We start from the raw sequence: 22,275 nt of genomic DNA on the forward strand, positions 1-22,275 counted from the left end.
TGCTTTCTTTCGTCCTGAACAAGCTTTTGTGTTCTCTGCAGCGACGCAAATGCGATTCTGCGAAAAAATGTGAACACTTTTCCTTCCCGCGCACAGAGACGGTGCTAGCAGGGAATTCTCTGCCTGCCTTTCCCCAGTGCTCTGCAAGCTCTCCAGGACAACATAAAATCTGGGGCTCTGTGCTTTCTTTCGTTCGGAACAAGTGTTAGTGTTTTCTGCACAAAAGCGATTCTGCGAAGCAATGTGAACACTTCTTCTTCCCAGGCACAGAGAAGGTGCTAGCAGGGAATTCTCTGCCTGCCTTTCCCCAGTGCTCTGCAAGCTCTCCAGGACAACATAAAATCTGGGGCTCTGTGCTTTCTTTCGTTCTGAACAAGTGTTAGTGTTTTCTGCACAAAAGCGATTCTGCGAGGAAATGTGAACACTTTGCCTTCCCGCGCACAGAGAAGGTTCTAGCAGGGAATTCTCTGCCTGCTTTCCCCAGTGCTCTGCAAGCTCTCCAGGGTAACAGCAAATCTGGGGCTCTGTGCTTTCTTTCGTCCTGAACAAGCTTTTGTGTTCTCTGCAGCGACGCAAATGCGATTCTGCGAAAAAATGTGAACACTTCTCATTCCCGCGCACAGAGAAGGTGCTAGCAGGGAATTCTCTGCCTGCCTTTCCCCAGTGCTCTGCAAGCTCTCCAGGACAACATAAAATCTGGGGCTCTGTGCTTTCTTTCGTTCTGAACAAGTGTTAGTGTTTTCTGCACAAAAGTGATTCTGCGAAGCAATGTGAACACTTCTCATTCCCGCGCAGAGAGAAGGTGCTAGCAGGGAATTCTCTGCCTGCCTTTCCCCAGTGCTCTGCAAGCTCTCCAGGACAACAGCAAATCTGGGGCTCTGTGCTTTCTTTCGTTCTGAACAAGTGTTAGTGTTTTCTGCACAAAAGCGATTCTGCGAAGCAATGTGAACACTTCTTCTTCCCAGGCACCGAGAAGGTGCTAGCAGGGAATTCTCTGCCTGCCTTTCCCCAGTGCTCTGCAAGCTCTCCAGGGTAACAGCAAATCTGGGGCTCTGTGCTTTCTTTCGTCCTGAACAAGCTTTTGTGTTCTCTGCAGCGACGCAAATGCGATTCTGCGAAAAAATGTGAACACTTTTCCTTCCCGCGCACAGACACGGTGCTAGCAGGGAATTCTCTGCCTGCTTTTCCCCAGTGCTCTGCAAGCTCTCCAGGACAACATAAAATCTGGGGCTATGTGCTTTCTTTCGTTCTGAACAAGTGTTAGTGTTTTCTGCACAAAAGCGATTCTGCAAAGCAATGTGAACACTTCTCATTCCCGCGCAGAGAGAAGGTGCTAGCAGGGAATTCTCTGCCTGCCTTTCCCCAGTGCTCTGCAAGCTCTCCAGGACAACAGCAAATCTGGGGCTATGTGCTTTCTTTCGTTCTGAACAAGTGTTAGTGTTTTCTGCACAAAAGCGATTCTGCGAAGCAATGTGAACACTTCTGCTTCCCAGGCACAGAGAAGGTGCTAGCAGGGAATTCTCTGCCTGCCTTTCCCCAGTGCTCTGCAAGCTCTCCAGGGTAACAGCAAATCTGGGGCTCTGTGCTTTCTTTCGTCCTGAACAAGCTTTTGTGTTCTCTGAAGCGACGCAAATGCGATTCTGCGAAAAAATGTGAACACTTCTCATTCCCGCGCAGAGAGAACGTGCTAGCAGGGAATTCTCTGCCTGCCTTTCCCCAGTGCTCTGCAAGCTCTCCAGGACAACATAAAATCTGGGGCTCTGTGCTTTCTTTCGTTCTGAACAAGTGTTAGTGTTTTCTGCACAAAAGCGATTCTGCGAAGCAATGTGAACACTTCTCATTCCCGCGCAGAGAGAAGGTGCTAGCAGGGAATTCTCTGCCTGCCTTTCCCCAGTGCTCTGCAAGCTCTCCAGGACAACATAAAATCTGGGGCTCTGTGCTTTCTTTCGTTCTGAACAAGTGTTAGTGTTTTCTGCACAAAAGCGATTCTGCGAGGAAATGTGAACACTTTGCCTTCCCGCGCAGAGAGAAGGTGCTAGCAGGGAATTCTCTGCCTGCTTTCCCCAGTGCTCTGCAAGCTCTCCAGGGTAACAGCAAATCTGGGGCTCTGTGCTTTCTTTCGTCCTGAACAAGCTTTTGTGTTCTCTGCAGCGACGCAAATGCGATTCTGCGAAAAAATGTGAACAATTCTCATTCCCGCGCAGAGAGAAGGTGCTAGCAGGGAATTCTCTGCCTGCCTTTCCCCAGTGCTCTGCAAGCTCTCCAGGACAACATAAAATCTGGGGCTCTGTGCTTTCTTTCGTTCTGAACAAGTGTTAGTGTTTTCTGCACAAAAGCGATTCTGCGAAGCAATGTGAACACTTCTTCTTCCCAGGCACCGAGAAGGTGCTAGCAGGGAATTCTCTGCCTGCCTTTCCCCAGTGCTCTGCAAGCTCTCCAGGGTAACAGCAAATCTGGGGCTCTGTGCTTTCTTTCGTCCTGAACAAGCTTTTGTGTTCTCTGCAGCGACGCAAATGCGATTCTGCGAAAAAATGTGAACACTTTTCCTTCCCGCGCACAGACACGGTGCTAGCAGGGAATTCTCTGCCTGCTTTTCCCCAGTGCTCTGCAAGCTCTCCAGGACAACATAAAATCTGGGGCTATGTGCTTTCTTTCGTTCTGAACAAGTGTTAGTGTTTTCTGCACAAAAGCGATTCTGCGAAGCAATGTGAACACTTCTTCTTCCCAGGCACCGAGAAGGTGCTAGCAGGGAATTCTCTGCCTGCCTTTCCCCAGTGCTCTGCAAGCTCTCCAGGACAACAGCAAATCTGGGGCTCGGTGCTTTCTTTCGTTCTGAACAAGTGTTAGTGTTTTCTGCACAAAAGCGATTCTGCGAAGCAATGTGAACACTTCTTCTTCCCAGGCACCGAGAAGGTGCTAGCAGGGAATTCTCTGCCTGCCTTTCCCCAGTGCTCTGCAAGCTCTCCAGGACAACATAAAATCTGGGGCTCTGTGCTTTCTTTCGTTCTGAACAAGTGTTAGTGTTTTCTGCACAAAAGCGATTCTGCGAGGAAATGTGAACACTTCTTCTTCCCAGGCACCGAGAAGGTGCTAGCAGGGAATTCTCTGCCTGCCTTTCCCCAGTGCTCTGCAAGCTCTCCAGGGTAACAGCAAATCTGGGGCTCTGTGCTTTCTTTCGTCCTGAACAAGCTTTTGTGTTCTCTGCAGCGACGCAAATGCGATTCTGCGAAAAAATGTGAACACTTTTCCTTGCCGCGCACAGACACGGTGCTAGCAGGGAATTCTCTGCCTGCTTTTCCCCAGTGCTCTGCAAGCTCTCCAGGACAACATAAAATCTGGGGCTATGTGCTTTCTTTCGTTCTGAACAAGTGTTATTGTTTTCTGCACAAAAGCGATTCTGCAAAGCAATGTGAACACTTCTCATTCCCGCGCAGAGAGAAGGTGCTAGCAGGGAATTCTCTGCCTGCCTTTCCCCAGTGCTCTGCAAGCTCTCCAGGACAACAGCAAATCTGGGGCTCTGTGCTTTCTTTCGTTCTGAACAAGTGTTAGTGTTTTCTGCACAAAAGCGATTCTGCGAAGCAATGTGAACACTTCTGCTTCCCAGGCACAGAGAAGGTGCTAGCAGGGAATTCTCTGCCTGCCTTTCCCCAGTGCTCTGCAAGCTCTCCAGGGTAACAGCAAATCTGGGGCTCTGTGCTTTCTTTCGTCCTGAACAAGCTTTTGTGTTCTCTGAAGCGACGCAAATGCGATTCTGCGAAAAAATGTGAACACTTCTCATTCCCGCGCAGAGAGAAGGTGCTAGCAGGGAATTCTCTGCCTGCCTTTCCCCAGTGCTCTGCAAGCTCTCCAGGACAACATAAAATCTGGGGCTCTGTGCTTTCTTTCGTTCTGAACAAGTGTTAGTGTTTTCTGCACAAAAGCGATTCTGCGAAGCAATGTGAACACTTCTCATTCCCGCGCAGAGAGAAGGTGCTAGCAGGGAATTCTCTGCCTGCCTTTCCCCAGTGCTCTGCAAGCTCTCCAGGACAACATAAAATCTGGGGCTCTGTGCTTTCTTTCGTTCTGAACAAGTGTTAGTGTTTTCTGCACAAAAGCGATTCTGCGAGGAAATGTGAACACTTTGCCTTCCCGCGCACAGAGAAGGTGCTAGCAGGGAATTCTCTGCCTGCTTTCCCCAGTGCTCTGCAAGCTCTCCAGGGTAACAGCAAATCTGGGGCTCTGTGCTTTCTTTCGTCCTGAACAAGCTTTTGTGTTCTCTGCAGCGACGCAAATGCGATTCTGCGAAAAAATGTGAACACTTCTCATTCCCGCGCAGAGAGAAGGTGCTAGCAGGGAATTCTCTGCCTGCCTTTCCCCAGTGCTCTGCAAGCTCTCCAGGACAACATAAAATCTGGGGCTCTGTGCTTTCTTTCGTTCTGAACAAGTGTTAGTGTTTTCTGCACAAAAGCGATTCTGCGAAGCAATGTGAACAATTCTCATTCCCGCGCAGAGAGAAGGTGCTAGCAGGGAATTCTCTGCCTGCCTTTCCCCAGTGCTCTGCAAGCTCTCCAGGACAACATAAAATCTGGGGCTCTGTGCTTTCTTTCGTTCTGAACAAGTGTTAGTGTTTTCTGCACAAAAGCGATTCTGCGAAGCAATGTGAACACTTCTGCTTCCCAGGCACAGAGAAGGTGCTAGCAGGGAATTCTCTGCCTGCCTTTCCCCAGTGCTCTGCAAGCTCTCCAGGGTAACAGCAAATCTGGGGCTCTGTGCTTTCTTTCGTCCTGAACAAGCTTTTGTGTTCTCTGCAGCGACGCAAATGCGATTCTGCGAAAAAATGTGAACACTTTTCCTTCCCGCGCACAGACACGGTGCTAGCAGGGAATTCTCTGCCTGCTTTTCCCCAGTGCTCTGCAAGCTCTCCAGGACAACATAAAATCTGGGGCTATGTGCTTTCTTTCGTTCTGAACAAGTGTTAGTGTTTTCTGCACAAAAGCGATTCTGCGAAGCAATGTGAACACTTCTTCTTCCCAGGCACCGAGAAGGTGCTAGCAGGGAATTCTCTGCCTGCCTTTCCCCAGTGCTCTGCAAGCTCTCCAGGACAACAGCAAATCTGGGGCTCGGTGCTTTCTTTCGTTCTGAACAAGTGTTAGTGTTTTCTGCACAAAAGCGATTCTGCGAAGCAATGTGAACACTTCTTCTTCCCAGGCACCGAGAAGGTGCTAGCAGGGAATTCTCTGCCTGCCTTTCCCCAGTGCTCTGCAAGCTCTCCAGGACAACATAAAATCTGGGGCTCTGTGCTTTCTTTCGTTCTGAACAAGTGTTAGTGTTTTCTGCACAAAAGCGATTCTGCGAGGAAATGTGAACACTTTGCCTTCCCGCCCACAGAGAAGGTGCTAGCAGGGAATTCTCTGCCTGCTTTCCCCAGTGCTCTGCAAGCTCTCCAGGGTAACAGCAAATCTGGGGCTCTGTGCTTTCTTTCGTCCTGAACAAGCTTTTGTGTTCTCTGAAGCGACGCAAATGCGATTCTGCGAAAAAATGTGAACACTTCTCATTCCCGCGCAGAGAGAAGGTGCTAGCAGGGAATTCTCTGCCTGCCTTTCCCCAGTGCTCTGCAAGCTCTCCAGGACAACATAAAATCTGGGGCTCTGTGCTTTCTTTCGTTCTGAACAAGTGTTAGTGTTTTCTGCACAAAAGCGATTCTGCGAAGCAATGTGAACACTTCTTCTTCCCAGGCACCGAGAAGGTGCTAGCAGGGAATTCTCTGCCTGCCTTTCCCCAGTGCTCTGCAAGCTCTCCAGGGTAACAGCAAATCTGGGGCTCTGTGCTTTCTTTCGTCCTGAACAAGCTTTTGTGTTCTCTGCAGCGACGCAAATGCGATTCTGCGAAAAAATGTGAACACTTTTCCTTCCCGCGCACAGACACGGTGCTAGCAGGGAATTCTCTGCCTGCCTTTCCCCAGTGCTCTGCAAGCTCTCCAGGACAACATAAAATCTGGGGCTATGTGCTTTCTTTCGTTCTGAACAAGTGTTAGTGTTTTCTGCACAAAAGCGATTCTGCGAAGCAATGTGAACACTTCTTCTTCCCAGGCACAGAGAAGGTGCTAGCAGGGAATTCTCTGCCTGCCTTTCCCCAGTGCTCTGCAAGCTCTCCAGGACAACATAAAATCTGGGGCTCTGTGCTTTCTTTCATTCTGAACAAGTGTTAGTGTTTTCTGCACAAAAGCGATTCTGCGAGGAAATGTGAACACTTTGCCTTCCCGCGCACAGAGAAGGTTCTAGCAGGGAATTCTCTGCCTGCTTTCCCCAGTGCTCTGCAAGCTCTCCAGGGTAACAGCAAATCTGGGGCTCTGTGCTTTCTTTCGTCCTGAACAAGCTTTTGTGTTCTCTGCAGCGACGCAAATGCGATTCTGCGAAAAAATGTGAACACTTTTCCTTCCCGCGCACAGAGAAGGTGCTAGCAGGGAATTCTCTGCCTGCCTTTCCCCAGTGCTCTGCAAGCTCTCCAGGACAACATAAAATCTGGGGCTCTGTGCTTTCTTTCGTTCTGAACAAGTGTTAGTGTTTTCTGCACAAAAGCGATTCTGCGAAGCAATGTGAACACTTCTCATTCCCGCACAGAGAGAAGGTGCTAGCAGGGAATTCTCTGCCTGCCTTTCCCCAGTGCTCTGCAAGCTCTCCAGGACAACATAAAATCTGGGTCTCTGTGCTTTCTTTCATTCTGAACAAGTGTTAGTGTTTTCTGCACAAAAGCGATTCTGCGAAGCAATGTGAACACTTCTGCATCCCGCGCACAGAGAAGGTGCTAGCAGGGAATTCTCTGCCTGCCTTTCCCCAGTGCTCTGCAAGCTCTCCAGGACAACAGCAAATCTGGGGCTCTGTGCTTTCTTTCGTTCTGAACAAGTGTTAGTGTTTTCTGCACAAAAGCGATTCTGCGAAGCAATGTGAACACTTCTCATTCCCGCGCAGAGAGAAGGTGCTAGCAGGGAATTCTCTGCCTGCCTTTCCCCAGTGCTCTGCAAGCTCTCCAGGGTAACAGCAAATCTGGGGCTCTGTGCTTTCTTTCGTCCTGAACAAGCTTTTGTGTTCTCTGCAGCGACGCAAATGCGATTCTGCGAAAAAATGTGAACACTTTTCCTTCCCGCGCACAGACACGGTGCTAGCAGGGAATTCTCTGCCTGCTTTTCCCCAGTGCTCTGCAAGCTCTCCAGGACAACATAAAATCTGGGGCTCTGTGCTTTCTTTCGTTCTGAACAAGTGTTAGTGTTTTCTGCACAAAAGCGATTCTGCGAAGCAATGTGAACACTTCTCATTCCCGCGCAGAGAGAAGGTGCTAGCAGGGAATTCTCTGCCTGCCTTTCCCCAGTGCTCTGCAAGCTCTCCAGGACAACAGCAAATCTGGGGCTCTGTGCTTTCTTTCGTTCTGAACAAGTGTTAGTGTTTTCTGCACAAAAGCGATTCTGCGAAGCAATGTGAACACTTCTGCTTCCCAGGCACAGAGAAGGTGCTAGCAGGGAATTCTCTGCCTGCCTTTCCCCAGTGCTCTGAAAGCTCTCCAGGGTAACAGCAAATCTGGGGCTCTGTGCTTTCTTTCGTCCTGAACAAGCTTTTGTGTTCTCTGAAGCGACGCAAATGCGATTCTGTGAAAAAATGTGAACACTTCTCATTCCCGCGCAGAGAGAAGGTGCTAGCAGGGAATTCTCTGCCTGCCTTTCCCCAGTGCTCTGCAAGCTCTCCAGGACAACATAAAATCTGGGGCTCTGTGCTTTCTTTCGTTCTGAACAAGTGTTAGTGTTTTCTGCACAAAAGCGATTCTGCGAAGCAATGTGAACACTTCTCATTCCCGCGCAGAGAGAAGGTGCTAGCAGGGAATTCTCTGCCTGCCTTTCCCCAGTGCTCTGCAAGCTCTCCAGGACAACATAAAATCTGGGGCTCTGTGCTTTCTTTCGTTCTGAACAAGTGTTAGTGTTTTCTGCACAAAAGCGATTCTGCGAAGCAATGTGAACACTTCTCATTCCCGCGCAGAGAGAAGGTGCTAGCAGGGAATTCTCTGCCTGCCTTTCCCCAGTGCTCTGCAAGCTCTCCAGGACAACATAAAATCTGGGGCTCTGTGCTTTCTTTCGTTCTGAACAAGTGTTAGTGTTTTCTGCACAAAAGCGATTCTGCGAAGCAATGTGAACACTTCTTCTTCCCAGGCACCGAGAAGGTGCTAGCAGGGAATTCTCTGCCTGCCTTTCCCCAGTGCTCTGCAAGCTCTCCAGGGTAACAGCAAATCTGGGGCTCTGTGCTTTCTTTCGTCCTGAACAAGCTTTTGTGTTCTCTGCAGCGACGCAAATGCGATTCTGCGAAAAAATGTGAACACTTTTCCTTCCCGCGCACAGACACGGTGCTAGCAGGGAATTCTCTGCCTGCTTTTCCCCAGTGCTCTGCAAGCTCTCCAGGACAACATAAAATCTGGGGCTATGTGCTTTCTTTCGTTCTGAACAAGTGTTAGTGTTTTCTGCACAAAAGCGATTCTGCGAAGCAATGTGAACACTTCTTCTTCCCAGGCACCGAGAAGGTGCTAGCAGGGAATTCTCTGCCTGCCTTTCCCCAGTGCTCTGCAAGCTCTCCAGGACAACAGCAAATCTGGGGCTCGGTGCTTTCTTTCGTTCTGAACAAGTGTTAGTGTTTTCTGCACAAAAGCGATTCTGCGAAGCAATGTGAACACTTCTTCTTCCCGCGCACCGAGAAGGTGCTAGCAGGGAATTCTCTGCCTGCCTTTCCCCAGTGCTCTGCAAGCTCTCCAGGACAACATAAAATCTGGGGCTCTGTGCTTTCTTTCGTTCTGAACAAGTGTTAGTGTTTTCTGCACAAAAGCGATTCTGCGAGGAAATGTGAACACTTTGCCTTCCCGCGCACAGAGAAGGTTCTAGCAGGGAATTCTCTGCCTGCTTTCCCCAGTGCTCTGCAAGCTCTCCAGGGTAACAGCAAATCTGGGGCTCTGTGCTTTCTTTCCTCCTGAACAAGCTTTTGTGTTCTCTGCAGCGACGCAAATGCGATTCTGCGAAAAAATGTGAACACTTTTCCTTCCCGCGCACAGAGAAGGTGCTAGCAGGGAATTCTCTGCCTGCCTTTCCCCAGTGCTCTGCAAGCTCTCCAGGACAACATAAAATCTGGGGCTCTGTGCTTTCTTTCGTTCTGAACAAGTGTTAGTGTTTTCTGCACAAAAGCGATTCTGCGAAGCAATGTGAACACTTCTCATTCCCGCACAGAGAGAAGGTGCTAGCAGGGAATTCTCTGCCTGCCTTTCCCCAGTGCTCTGCAAGCTCTCCAGGACAACATAAAATCTGGGTCTCTGTGCTTTCTTTCATTCTGAACAAGTGTTAGTGTTTTCTGCACAAAAGCGATTCTGCGAAGCAATGTGAACACTTCTGCATCCCGCGCACAGAGAAGGTGCTAGCAGGGAATTCTCTGCCTGCCTTTCCCCAGTGCTCTGCAAGCTCTCTAAGACAACAGCAAATCTGGGGCTCTGTGCTTTCTTTCGTTCTGAACAAGTGTTAGTGTTTTCTGCACAAAAGCGATTCTGCGAAGCAATGTGAACACTTCTTCTTCCCAGGCACCGAGAAGGTGCTAGCAGGGAATTCTCTGCCTGCCTTTCCCCAGTGCTCTGCAAGCTCTCCAGGGTAACAGCAAATCTGGGGCTCTGTGCTTTCTTTCGTCCTGAACAAGCTTTTGTGTTCTCTGCAGCGACGCAAATGCGATTCTGCGAAAAAATGTGAACACTTTTCCTTCCCGCGCACAGACACGGTGCTAGCAGGGAATTCTCTGCCTGCTTTTCCCCAGTGCTCTGCAAGCTCTCCAGGACAACATAAAATCTGGGGCTATGTGCTTTCTTTCGTTCTGAACAAGTGTTAGTGTTTTCTGCACAAAAGCGATTCTGCGAAGCAATGTGAACACTTCTCATTCCCGCGCAGAGAGAAGGTGCTAGCAGGGAATTCTCTGCCTGCCTTTCCCCAGTGCTCTGCAAGCTCTCCAGGACAACAGCAAATCTGGGGCTCTGTGCTTTCTTTCGTTCTGAACAAGTGTTAGTGTTTTCTGCACAAAAGCGATTCTGCGAAGCAATGTGAACACTTCTGCTTCCCAGGCACAGAGAAGGTGCTAGCAGGGAATTCTCTGCCTGCCTTTCCCCAGTGCTCTGCAAGCTCTCCAGGGTAACAGCAAATCTGGGGCTCTGTGCTTTCTTTCGTCCTGAACAAGCTTTTGTGTTCTCTGAAGCGACGCAAATGCGATTCTGTGAAAAAATGTGAACACTTCTCATTCCCGCGCAGAGAGAAGGTGCTAGCAGGGAATTCTCTGCCTGCCTTTCCCCAGTGCTCTGCAAGCTCTCCAGGACAACATAAAATCTGGGGCTCTGTGCTTTCTTTCGTTCTGAACAAGTGTTAGTGTTTTCTGCACAAAAGCGATTCTGCGAAGCAATGTGAACACTTCTCATTCCCGCGCAGAGAGAAGGTGCTAGCAGGGAATTCTCTGCCTGCCTTTCCCCAGTGCTCTGCAAGCTCTCCAGGACAACATAAAATCTGGGGCTCTGTGCTTTCTTTCGTTCTGAACAAGTGTTAGTGTTTTCTGCACAAAAGCGATTCTGCGAAGCAATGTGAACACTTCTCATTCCCGCGCACAGAGAAGGTGCTAGCAGGGAATTCTCTGCCTGCCTTTCCCCAGTGCTCTGCAAGCTCTCCAGGACAACAGCAAATCTGGGGCTCGGTGCTTTCTTTCGTTCTGAACAAGTGTTAGTGTTTTCTGCACAAAAGCGATTCTGCGAAGCAATGTGAACACTTCTTCTTCCCAGGCACCGAGAAGGTGCTAGCAGGGAATTCTCTGCCTGCCTTTCCCCAGTGCTCTGCAAGCTCTCCAGGGTAACAGCAAATCTGGGGCTCTGTGCTTTCTTTCGTCCTGAACAAGCTTTTGTGTTCTCTGCAGCGACGCAAATGCGATTCTGCGAAAAAATGTGAACACTTTTCCTTCCCGCGCACAGACACGGTGCTAGCAGGGAATTCTCTGCCTGCTTTTCCCCAGTGCTCTGCAAGCTCTCCAGGACAACATAAAATCTGGGGCTCTGTGCTTTCTTTCGTTCTGAACAAGTGTTAGTGTTTTCTGCACAAAAGCGATTCTGCGAAGCAATGTGAACACTTCTTCTTCCCAGGCACCGAGAAGGGGCTAGCAGGGAATTCTCTGCCTGCCTTTCCCCAGTGCTCTGCAAGCTCTCCAGGACAACAGCAAATCTGGGGCTCGGTGCTTTCTTTCGTTCTGAACAAGTGTTAGTGTTTTCTGCACAAAAGCGATTCTGCGAAGCAATGTGAACACTTCTTCTTCCCAGGCACCGAGAAGGTGCTAGCAGGGAATTCTCTGCCTGCCTTTCCCCAGTGCTCTGCAAGCTCTCCAGGACAACATAAAATCTGGGGCTCTGTGCTTTCTTTCGTTCTGAACAAGTGTTAGTGTTTTCTGCACAAAAGCGATTCTGCGAGGAAATGTGAACACTTTGCCTTCCCGCGCACAGAGAAGGTGCTAGCAGGGAATTCTCTGCCTGCTTTCCCCAGTGCTCTGCAAGCTCTCCAGGGTAACAGCAAATCTGGGGCTCTGTGCTTTCTTTCGTCCTGAACAAGCTTTTGTGTTCTCTGAAGCGACGCAAATGCGATTCTGCGAAGCAATGTGAACACTTCTCATTCCCGCGCAGAGAGAAGGTGCTAGCAGGGAATTCTCTGCCTGCCTTTCCCCAGTGCTCTGCAAGCTCTCCAGGACAACATAAAATCTGGGGCTCTGTGCTTTCTTTCGTTCTGAACAAGTGTTAGTGTTTTCTGCACAAAAGCGATTCTGCGAAGCAATGTGAACACTTCTGCTTCCCAGGCACCGAGAAGGTGCTAGCAGGGAATTCTCTGCCTGCCTTTCCCCAGTGCTCTGCAAGCTCTCCGGGGTAACAGCAAATCTGGGGCTCTGTGCTTTCTTTCGTCCTGAACAAGCTTTTGTGTTCTCTGCAGCGACGCAAATGGGATTCTGCGAAAAAATGTGAACACTTCTCATTCCCGCGCAGAGAGAAGGTGCTAGCAGGGAATTCTCTGCCTGCCTTTCCCCAGTGCTCTGCAAGCTCTCCAGGACAACATAAAATCTGGGGCTCTGTGCTTTCTTTCGTTCTGAACAAGTGTTAGTGTTTTCTGCACAAAAGCGATTCTGCGAAGCAATGTGAACACTTCTCATTCCCGCGCAGAGAGAAGGTGCTAGCAGGGAATTCTCTGCCTGCCTTTCCCCAGTGCTCTGCAAGCTCTCCAGGACAACATAAAATCTGGGTCTCTGTGCTTTCTTTCATTCTGAACAAGTGTTAGTGTTTTCTGCACAAAAGCGATTCTGCGAAGCAATGTGAACACTTCTGCATCCCGCGCACAGAGAAGGTGCTAGCAGGGAATTCTCTGCCTGCCTTTCCCCAGTGCTCTGCAAGCTCTCCAGGACAACAGCAAATCTGGGGCTCTGTGCTTTCTTTCGTTCTGAACAAGTGTTAGTGTTTTCTGCACAAAAGCGATTCTGCGAAGCAATGTGAACACTTCTGCATCCCGCGCACAGAGAAGGTGCTAGCAGGGAATTCTCTGCCTGCCTTTCCCCAGTGCTCTGCAAGCTCTCCAGGGTAACAGCAAATCTGGGGCTCTGTGCTTTCTTTCGTTCTGAACAAGTGTTAGTGTTTTCTGCACAAAAGCGATTCTGCGAAGCAATGTGAACACTTCTGCTTCCCAGGCACAGAGAAGGTGCTAGCAGGGAATTCTCTGCCTGCCTTTCCCCAGTGCTCTGCAAGCTCTCCAGGGTAACAGCAAATCTGGGGCTCTGTGCTTTCTTTCGTCCTGAACAAGCTTTTGTGTTCTCTGAAGCGACGCAAATGCGATTCTGCGAAAAAATGTGAACACTTCTCATTCCCGCGCAGAGAGAACGTGCTAGCAGGGAATTCTCTGCCTGCCTTTCCCCAGTGCTCTGCAAGCTCTCCAGGACAACATAAAATCTGGGGCTCTGTGCTTTCTTTCGTTCTGAACAAGTGTTAGTGTTTTCTGCACAAAAGCGATTCTGCGAAGCAATGTGAACACTTCTGCTTCCCAGGCACAGAGAAGGTGCTAGCAGGGAATTCTCTGCCTGCCTTTCCCCAGTGCTCTGCAAGCTCTCCAGGACAACAGCAAATCTGGGGCTCTGTGCTTTCTTTCGTTCTGAACAAGTGTTAGTGTTTTCTGCACAAAAGCGATTCTGCGAAGCAATGTCAACACTTCTCATTCCCGCGCAGAGAGAAGGTGCTAGCAGGGAATTCTCTCCTTGCCATTCCCCAGTGCTCTGCAAGCTCTCCAGGACAACAGCAAATCTGGGGCTCTGTGCTTTCTTTCCTTCTGAACAAGTGTTAGTGTTTTCTGCACAAAAGCGATTCTGCGAAGCAATGTGAACACTTCTCATTCCCGCGCAGAGAGAAGGTGCTAGCAGGGAATTCTCTGCCTGCCTTTCCCCAGTGCTCTGCAAGCTCTCCAGGACAACAGCAAATCTGGGGCTCTGTGCTTTCTTTCGTTCTGAACAAGTGTTAGTGTTTTCTGCACAAAAGCGATTCTGCGAGGAAATGTGAACACTTTGCCTTCCCGCGCACAGAGAAGGTGCTAGCAGGGAATTCTCTGCCTGCTTTCCCCAGTGCTCTGCAAGCTCTCCAGGGTAACAGCAAATCTGGGGCTCTGTGCTTTCTTTCGTCCTGAACAAGCTTTTGTGTTCTCTGCAGCGACGCAAATGCGATTCTGCGAAAAAATGTGAACACTTCTCATTCCCGCGCAGAGAGAAGGTGCTAGCAGGGAATTCTCTGCCTGCCTTTCCCCAGTGCTCTGCAAGCTCTCCAGGACAACATAAAATCTGGGGCTCTGTGCTTTCTTCCGTTCTGAACAAGTGTTAGTGTTTTCTGCACAAAAGCGATTCTGCGAAGCAATGTGAACACTTCTCATTCCCGCGCAGAGAGAAGGTGCTAGCAGGGAATTCTCTGCCTGCCTTTCCCCAGTGCTCTGCAAGCTCTCCAGGGTAACAGCAAATCTGGGGCTCTGTGCTTTCTTTCGTCCTGAACAAGCTTTTGTGTTCTCTGCAGCGACGCAAATGCGATTCTGCGAAAAAATGTGAACACTTTTCCTTCCCGCGCACAGACACGGTGCTAGCAGGGAATTCTCTGCCTGCCTTTCCCCAGTGCTCTGCAAGCTCTCCAGGACAACAGCAAATCTGGGGCTCTGTGCTTTCTTTCGTTCTGAACAAGTGTTAGTGTTTTCTGCACAAAAGCGATTCTGCGAAGCAATGTGAACACTTCTTCTTCCCAGGCACCGAGAAGGTGCTAGCAGGGAATTCTCTGCCTGCCTTTCCCCAGTGCTCTGCAAGCTCTCCAGGACAACAGCAAATCTGGGGCTCGGTGCTTTCTTTCGTTCTGAACAAGTGTTAGTGTTTTCTGCACAAAAGCGATTCTGCGAAGCAATGTGAACACTTCTTCTTCCCAGGCACCGAGAAGGTGCTAGCAGGGAATTCTCTGCCTGCCTTTCCCCAGTGCTCTGCAAGCTCTCCAGGACAACATAAAATCTGGGGCTCTGTGCTTTCTTTCGTTCTGAACAAGTGTTAGTGTTTTCTGCACAAAAGCGATTCTGCGAGGAAATGTGAACACTTTGCCTTCCCGCGCACAGAGAAGGTGCTAGCAGGGAATTCTCTGCCTGCTTTCCCCAGTGCTCTGCAAGCTCTCCAGGGTAACAGCAAATCTGGGGCTCTGTGCTTTCTTTCCTCCTGAACAAGCTTTTGTGTTCTCTGAAGCGACGCAAATGCGATTCTGCGAAAAAATGTGAACACTTTGCCTTCCCGCGCAGAGAGAAGGTGCTAGCAGGGAATTCTCTGCCTGCCTTTCCCCAGTGCTCTGCAAGCTCTCCAGGACAACATAAAATCTGGGGCTCTGTGCTTTCTTTCGTTCTGAACAAGTGTTAGTGTTTTCTGCACAAAAGCGATTCTGCGAAGCAATGTGAACACTTCTGCTTCCCAGGCACCGAGAAGGTGCTAGCAGGGAATTCTCTGCCTGCCTTTCCCCAGTGCTCTGCAAGCTCTCCAGGACAACAGCAAATCTGGGGCTCTGTGCTTTCTTTCGTTCTGAACAAGTGTTAGTGTTTTCTGCACAAAAGCGATTCTGCGAAGCAATGTGAACACTTCTGCATCCCGCGCACAGAGAAGGTGCTAGCAGGGAATTCTCTGCCTGCCTTTCCCCAGTGCTCTGCAAGCTCTCCAGGACAACAGCAAATCTGGGGCTCTGTGCTTTCTTTCGTTCTGAACAAGTGTTAGTGTTTTCTGCACAAAAGCGATTCTGCGAAGCAATGTGAACACTTCTGCATCCCGCGCACAGAGAAGGTGCTAGCAGGGAATTCTCTGCCTGCCTTTCCCCAGTGCTCTGCAAGCTCTCCAGGGTAACAGCAAATCTGGGGCTCTGTGCTTTCTTTCGTTCTGAACAAGTGTTAGTGTTTTCTGCACAAAAGCGATTCTGCGAAGCAATGTGAACACTTCTGCTTCCCAGGCACAGAGAAGGTGCTAGCAGGGAATTCTCTGCCTGCCTTTCCCCAGTGCTCTGCAAGCTCTCCAGGGTAACAGCAAATCTGGGGCTCTGTGCTTTCTTTCGTCCTGAACAAGCTTTTGTGTTCTCTGAAGCGACGCAAATGCGATTCTGCGAAAAAATGTGAACACTTCTCATTCCCGCGCAGAGAGAACGTGCTAGCAGGGAATTCTCTGCCTGCCTTTCCCCAGTGCTCTGCAAGCTCTCCAGGACAACATAAAATCTGGGGCTCTGTGCTTTCTTTCGTTCTGAACAAGTGTTAGTGTTTTCTGCACAAAAGCGATTCTGCGAAGCAATGTGAACACTTCTGCTTCCCAGGCACAGAGAAGGTGCTAGCAGGGAATTCTCTGCCTGCCTTTCCCCAGTGCTCTGCAAGCTCTCCAGGACAACAGCAAATCTGGGGCTCTGTGCTTTCTTTCGTTCTGAACAAGTGTTAGTGTTTTCTGCACAAAAGCGATTCTGCGAAGCAATGTCAACACTTCTCATTCCCGCGCAGAGAGAAGGTGCTAGCAGGGAATTCTCTCCTTGCCATTCCCCAGTGCTCTGCAAGCTCTCCAGGACAACAGCAAATCTGGGGCTCTGTGCTTTCTTTCGTTCTGAACAAGTGTTAGTGTTTTCTGCACAAAAGCGATTCTGCGAAGCAATGTGAACACTTCTCATTCCCGCGCAGAGAGAAGGTGCTAGCAGGGAATTCTCTGCCTGCCTTTCCCCAGTGCTCTGCAAGCTCTCCAGGACAACATAAAATCTGGGGCTCTGTGCTTTCTTTCGTTCTGAACAAGTGTTAGTGTTTTCTGCACAGAAGCGATTCTGCGAGGAAATGTGAACACTTTGCCTTCCCGCGCACAGAGAAGGTGCTAGCAGGGAATTCTCTGCCTGCTTTCCCCAGTGCTCTGCAAGCTCTCCAGGGTAACAGCAAATCTGGGGCTCTGTGCTTTCTTTCGTCCTGAACAAGCTTTTGTGTTCTCTGCAGCGACGCAAATGCGATTCTGCGAAAAAATGTGAACACTTCTCATTCCCGCGCAGAGAGAAGGTGCTAGCAGGGAATTCTCTGCCTGCCTTTCCCCAGTGCTCTGCAAGCTCTCCAGGACAACATAAAATCTGGGGCTCTGTGCTTTCTTCCGTTCTGAACAAGTGTTAGTGTTTTCTGCACAAAAGCGATTCTGCGAAGCAATGTGAACACTTCTCATTCCCGCGCAGAGAGAAGGTGCTAGCAGGGAATTCTCTGCCTGCCTTTCCCCAGTGCTCTGCAAGCTCTCCAGGGTAACAGCAAATCTGGGGCTCTGTGCTTTCTTTCGTCCTGAACAAGCTTTTGTGTTCTCTGCAGCGACGCAAATGCGATTCTGCGAAAAAATGTGAACACTTCTCATTCCCGCGCACAGACACGGTGCTAGCAGGGAATTCTCTGCCTGCCTTTCCCCAGTGCTCTGCAAGCTCTCCAGGACAACAGCAAATCTGGGGCTCGGTGCTTTCTTTCGTTCTGAACAAGTGTTAGTGTTTTCTGCACAAAAGCGATTCTGCGAAGCAATGTGAACACTTCTTCTTCCCAGGCACCGAGAAGGTGCTAGCAGGGAATTCTCTGCCTGCCTTTCCCCAGTGCTCTGCAAGCTCTCCAGGACAACAGCAAATCTGGGGCTCGGTGCTTTCTTTCGTTCTGAACAAGTGTTAGTGTTTTCTGCACAAAAGCGATTCTGCGAAGCAATGTGAACACTTCTTCTTCCCAGGCACCGAGAAGGTGCTAGCAGGGAATTCTCTGCCTGCCTTTCCCCAGTGCTCTGCAAGCTCTCCAGGACAACATAAAATCTGGGGCTCTGTGCTTTCTTTCGTTCTGAACAAGTGTTAGTGTTTTCTGCACAAAAGCGATTCTGCGAGGAAATGTGAACACTTTGCCTTCCCGCGCACAGAGAAGGTGCTAGCAGGGAATTCTCTGCCTGCTTTCCCCAGTGCTCTGCAAGCTCTCCAGGGTAACAGCAAATCTGGGGCTCTGTGCTTTCTTTCCTCCTGAACAAGCTTTTGTGTTCTCTGAAGCGACGCAAATGCGATTCTGCGAAAAAATGTGAACACTTTGCCTTCCCGCGCAGAGAGAAGGTGCTAGCAGGGAATTCTCTGCCTGCCTTTCCCCAGTGCTCTGCAAGCTCTCCAGGACAACATAAAATCTGGGGCTCTGTGCTTTCTTTCGTTCTGAACAAGTGTTAGTGTTTTCTGCACAAAAGCGATTCTGCGAAGCAATGTGAACACTTCTGCTTCCCAGGCACCGAGAAGGTGCTAGCAGGGAATTCTCTGCCTGCCTTTCCCCAGTGCTCTGCAAGCTCTCCAGGACAACAGCAAATCTGGGGCTCTGTGCTTTCTTTCGTTCTGAACAAGTGTTAGTGTTTTCTGCACAAAAGCGATTCTGCGAAGCAATGTGAACACTTCTTCTTCCCAGGCACCGAGAAGGTGCTAGCAGGGAATTCTCTGCCTGCCTTTCCCCAGTGCTCTGCAAGCTCTCCAGGACAACAGCAAATCTGGGGCTCGGTGCTTTCTTTCGTTCTGAACAAGTGTTAGTGTTTTCTGCACAAAAGCGATTCTGCGAAGCAATGTGAACACTTCTTCTTCCCAGGCACCGAGAAGGTGCTAGCAGGGAATTCTCTGCCTGCCTTTCCCCAGTGCTCTGCAAGCTCTCCAGGACAACATAAAATCTGGGGCTCTGTGCTTTCTTTCGTTCTGAACAAGTGTTAGTGTTTTCTGCACAAAAGCGATTCTGCGAGGAAATGTGAACACTTTGCCTTCCCGCGCACAGAGAAGGTGCTAGCAGGGAATTCTCTGCCTGCTTTCCCCAGTGCTCTGCAAGCTCTCCAGGGTAACAGCAAATCTGGGGCTCTGTGCTTTCTTTCCTCCTGAACAAGCTTTTGTGTTCTCTGAAGCGACGCAAATGCGATTCTGCGAAAAAATGTGAACACTTTGCCTTCCCGCGCACAGACACGGTGCTAGCAGGGAATTCTCTGCCTGCCTTTCCCCAGTGCTCTGCAAGCTCTCCAGGACAACATAAAATCTGGGGCTCTGTGCTTTCTTTCGTTCTGAACAAGTGTTAGTGTTTTCTGCACAAAAGCGATTCTGCGAAGCAATGTGAACACTTCTGCTTCCCAGGCACCGAGAAGGTGCTAGCAGGGAATTCTCTGCCTGCCTTTCCCCAGTGCTCTGCAAGCTCTCCAGGACAACAGCAAATCTGGGGCTCTGTGCTTTCTTTCGTTCTGAACAAGTGTTAGTGTTTTCTGCACAAAAGCGATTCTGCGAAGCAATGTGAACACTTCTCATTCCCGCGCAGAGAGAAGGTGCTAGCAGGGAATTCTCTGCCTGCCTTTCCCCAGTGCTCTGCAAGCTCTCCAGGGTAACAGCAAATCTGGGGCTCTGTGCTTTCTTTCGTCCTGAACAAGCTTTTGTGTTCTCTGCAGCGACGCAAATGCGATTCTGCGAAAAAATGTGAACACTTCTCATTCCCGCGCACAGACACGGTGCTAGCAGGGAATTCTCTGCCTGCCTTTCCCCAGTGCTCTGCAAGCTCTCCAGGACAACAGCAAATCTGGGGCTCGGTGCTTTCTTTCGTTCTGAACAAGTGTTAGTGTTTTCTGCACAAAAGCGATTCTGCGAAGCAATGTGAACACTTCTTCTTCCCAGGCACCGAGAAGGTGCTAGCAGGGAATTCTCTGCCTGCCTTTCCCCAGTGCTCTGCAAGCTCTCCAGGACAACAGCAAATCTGGGGCTCGGTGCTTTCTTTCGTTCTGAACAAGTGTTAGTGTTTTCTGCACAAAAGCGATTCTGCGAAGCAATGTGAACACTTCTTCTTCCCAGGCACCGAGAAGGTGCTAGCAGGGAATTCTCTGCCTGCCTTTCCCCAGTGCTCTGCAAGCTCTCCAGGACAACATAAAATCTGGGGCTCTGTGCTTTCTTTCGTTCTGAACAAGTGTTAGTGTTTTCTGCACAAAAGCGATTCTGCGAGGAAATGTGAACACTTTGCCTTCCCGCGCACAGAGAAGGTGCTAGCAGGGAATTCTCTGCCTGCTTTCCCCAGTGCTCTGCAAGCTCTCCAGGGTAACAGCAAATCTGGGGCTCTGTGCTTTCTTTCCTCCTGAACAAGCTTTTGTGTTCTCTGAAGCGACGCAAATGCGATTCTGCGAAAAAATGTGAACACTTTGCCTTCCCGCGCACAGACACGGTGCTAGCAGGGAATTCTCTGCCTGCCTTTCCCCAGTGCTCTGCAAGCTCTCCAGGACAACATAAAATCTGGGGCTCTGTGCTTTCTTTCGTTCTGAACAAGTGTTAGTGTTTTCTGCACAAAAGCGATTCTGCGAAGCAATGTGAACACTTCTGCTTCCCAGGCACCGAGAAGGTGCTAGCAGGGAATTCTCTGCCTGCCTTTCCCCAGTGCTCTGCAAGCTCTCCAGGACAACAGCAAATCTGGGGCTCTGTGCTTTCTTTCGTTCTGAACAAGTGTTAGTGTTTTCTGCACAAAAGCGATTCTGCGAAGCAATGTGAACACTTCTCATTCCCGCGCAGAGAGAAGGTGCTAGCAGGGAATTCTCTGCCTGCCTTTCCCCAGTGCTCTGCAAGCTCTCCAGGGTAACAGCAAATCTGGGGCTCTGTGCTTTCTTTCGTCCTGAACAAGCTTTTGTGTTCTCTGCAGCGACGCAAATGCGATTCTGCGAAAAAATGTGAACACTTTGCCTTCCCGCGCACAGACACGGTGCTAGCAGGGAATTCTCTGCCTGCCTTTCCCCAGTGCTCTGCAAGCTCTCCAGGACAACAGCAAATCTGGGGCTCGGTGCTTTCTTTCGTTCTGAACAAGTGTTAGTGTTTTCTGCACAAAAGCGATTCTGCGAAGCAATGTGAACACTTCTTCTTCCCAGGCACCGAGAAGGTGCTAGCAGGGAATTCTCTGCCTGCCTTTCCCCAGTGCTCTGCAAGCTCTCCAGGACAACAGCAAATCTGGGGCTCGGTGCTTTCTTTCGTTCTGAACAAGTGTTAGTGTTTTCTGCACAAAAGCGATTCTGCGAAGCAATGTGAACACTTCTGCTTCCCAGGCACCGAGAAGGTGCTAGCAGGGAATTCTCTGCCTGCCTTTCCCCAGTGCTCTGCAAGCTCTCCAGGACAACAGCAAATCTGGGGCTCTGTGCTTTCTTTCGTTCTGAACAAGTGTTAGTGTTTTCTGCACAAAAGCGATTCTGCGAAGCAATGTGAACACTTCTGCTTCCCAGGCACAGAGAAGGTGCTAGCAGGGAATTCTCTGCCTGCCTTTCCCCAGTGCTCTGCAAGCTCTCCAGGACAACATAAAATCTGGGGCTCTGTGCTTTCTTCCGTTCTGAACAAGTGTTAGTGTTTTCTGCACAAAAGCGATTCTGCGAAGCAATGTGAACACTTCTGCTTCCCAGGCACAGAGAAGGTGCTAGCAGGGAATTCTCTGCCTGCCTTTCCCCAGTGCTCTGCAAGCTCTCCAGGGTAACAGCAAATCTGGGGCTCTGTGCTTTCTTTCGTCCTGAACAAGCTTTTGTGTTCTCTGAAGCGACGCAAATGCGATTCTGCGAAAAAATGTGAACACTTCTCATTCCCGCGCAGAGAGAACGTGCTAGCAGGGAATTCTCTGCCTGCCTTTCCCCAGTGCTCTGCAAGCTCTCCAGGACAACATAAAATCTGGGGCTCTGTGCTTTCTTTCGTTCTGAACAAGTGTTAGTGTTTTCTGCACAAAAGCGATTCTGCGAAGCAATGTGAACACTTCTGCTTCCCAGGCACAGAGAAGGTGCTAGCAGGGAATTCTCTGCCTGCCTTTCCCCAGTGCTCTGCAAGCTCTCCAGGACAACAGCAAATCTGGGGCTCTGTGCTTTCTTTCGTTCTGAACAAGTGTTAGTGTTTTCTGCACAAAAGCGATTCTGCGAAGCAATGTCAACACTTCTCATTCCCGCGCAGAGAGAAGGTGCTAGCAGGGAATTCTCTGCCTGCCTTTCCCCAGTGCTCTGCAAGCTCTCCAGGACAACATAAAATCTGGGGCTCTGTGCTTTCTTTCGTTCTGAACAAGTGTTAGTGTTTTCTGCACAAAAGCGATTCTGCGAGGAAATGTGAACACTTTGCCTTCCCGCGCACAGAGAAGGTGCTAGCAGGGAATTCTCTGCCTGCTTTCCCCAGTGCTCTGCAAGCTCTCCAGGGTAACAGCAAATCTGGGGCTCTGTGCTTTCTTTCGTCCTGAACAAGCTTTTGTGTTCTCTGCAGCGACGCAAATGCGATTCTGCGAAAAAATGTGAACACTTCTCATTCCCGCGCAGAGAGAAGGTGCTAGCAGGGAATTCTCTGCCTGCCTTTCCCCAGTGCTCTGCAAGCTCTCCAGGACAACATAAAATCTGGGGCTCTGTGCTTTCTTCCGTTCTGAACAAGTGTTAGTGTTTTCTGCACAAAAGCGATTCTGCGAAGCAATGTGAACACTTCTCATTCCCGCGCAGAGAGAAGGTGCTAGCAGGGAATTCTCTGCCTGCCTTTCCCCAGTGCTCTGCAAGCTCTCCAGGACAACATAAAATCTGGGGCTCTGTGCTTTCTTTCGTTCTGAACAAGTGTTAGTGTTTTCTGCACAAAAGCGATTCTGCGAAGCAATGTGAACACTTCTGCTTCCCAGGCACAGAGAAGGTGCTAGCAGGGAATTCTCTGCCTGCCTTTCCCCAGTGCTCTGCAAGCTCTCCA

Source organism: Strix uralensis, chromosome 3 (genome assembly GCF_047716275.1).
Source record: "Strix uralensis isolate ZFMK-TIS-50842 chromosome 3, bStrUra1, whole genome shotgun sequence".
Classification (NCBI taxonomy): domain Eukaryota; kingdom Metazoa; phylum Chordata; class Aves; order Strigiformes; family Strigidae; genus Strix; species Strix uralensis.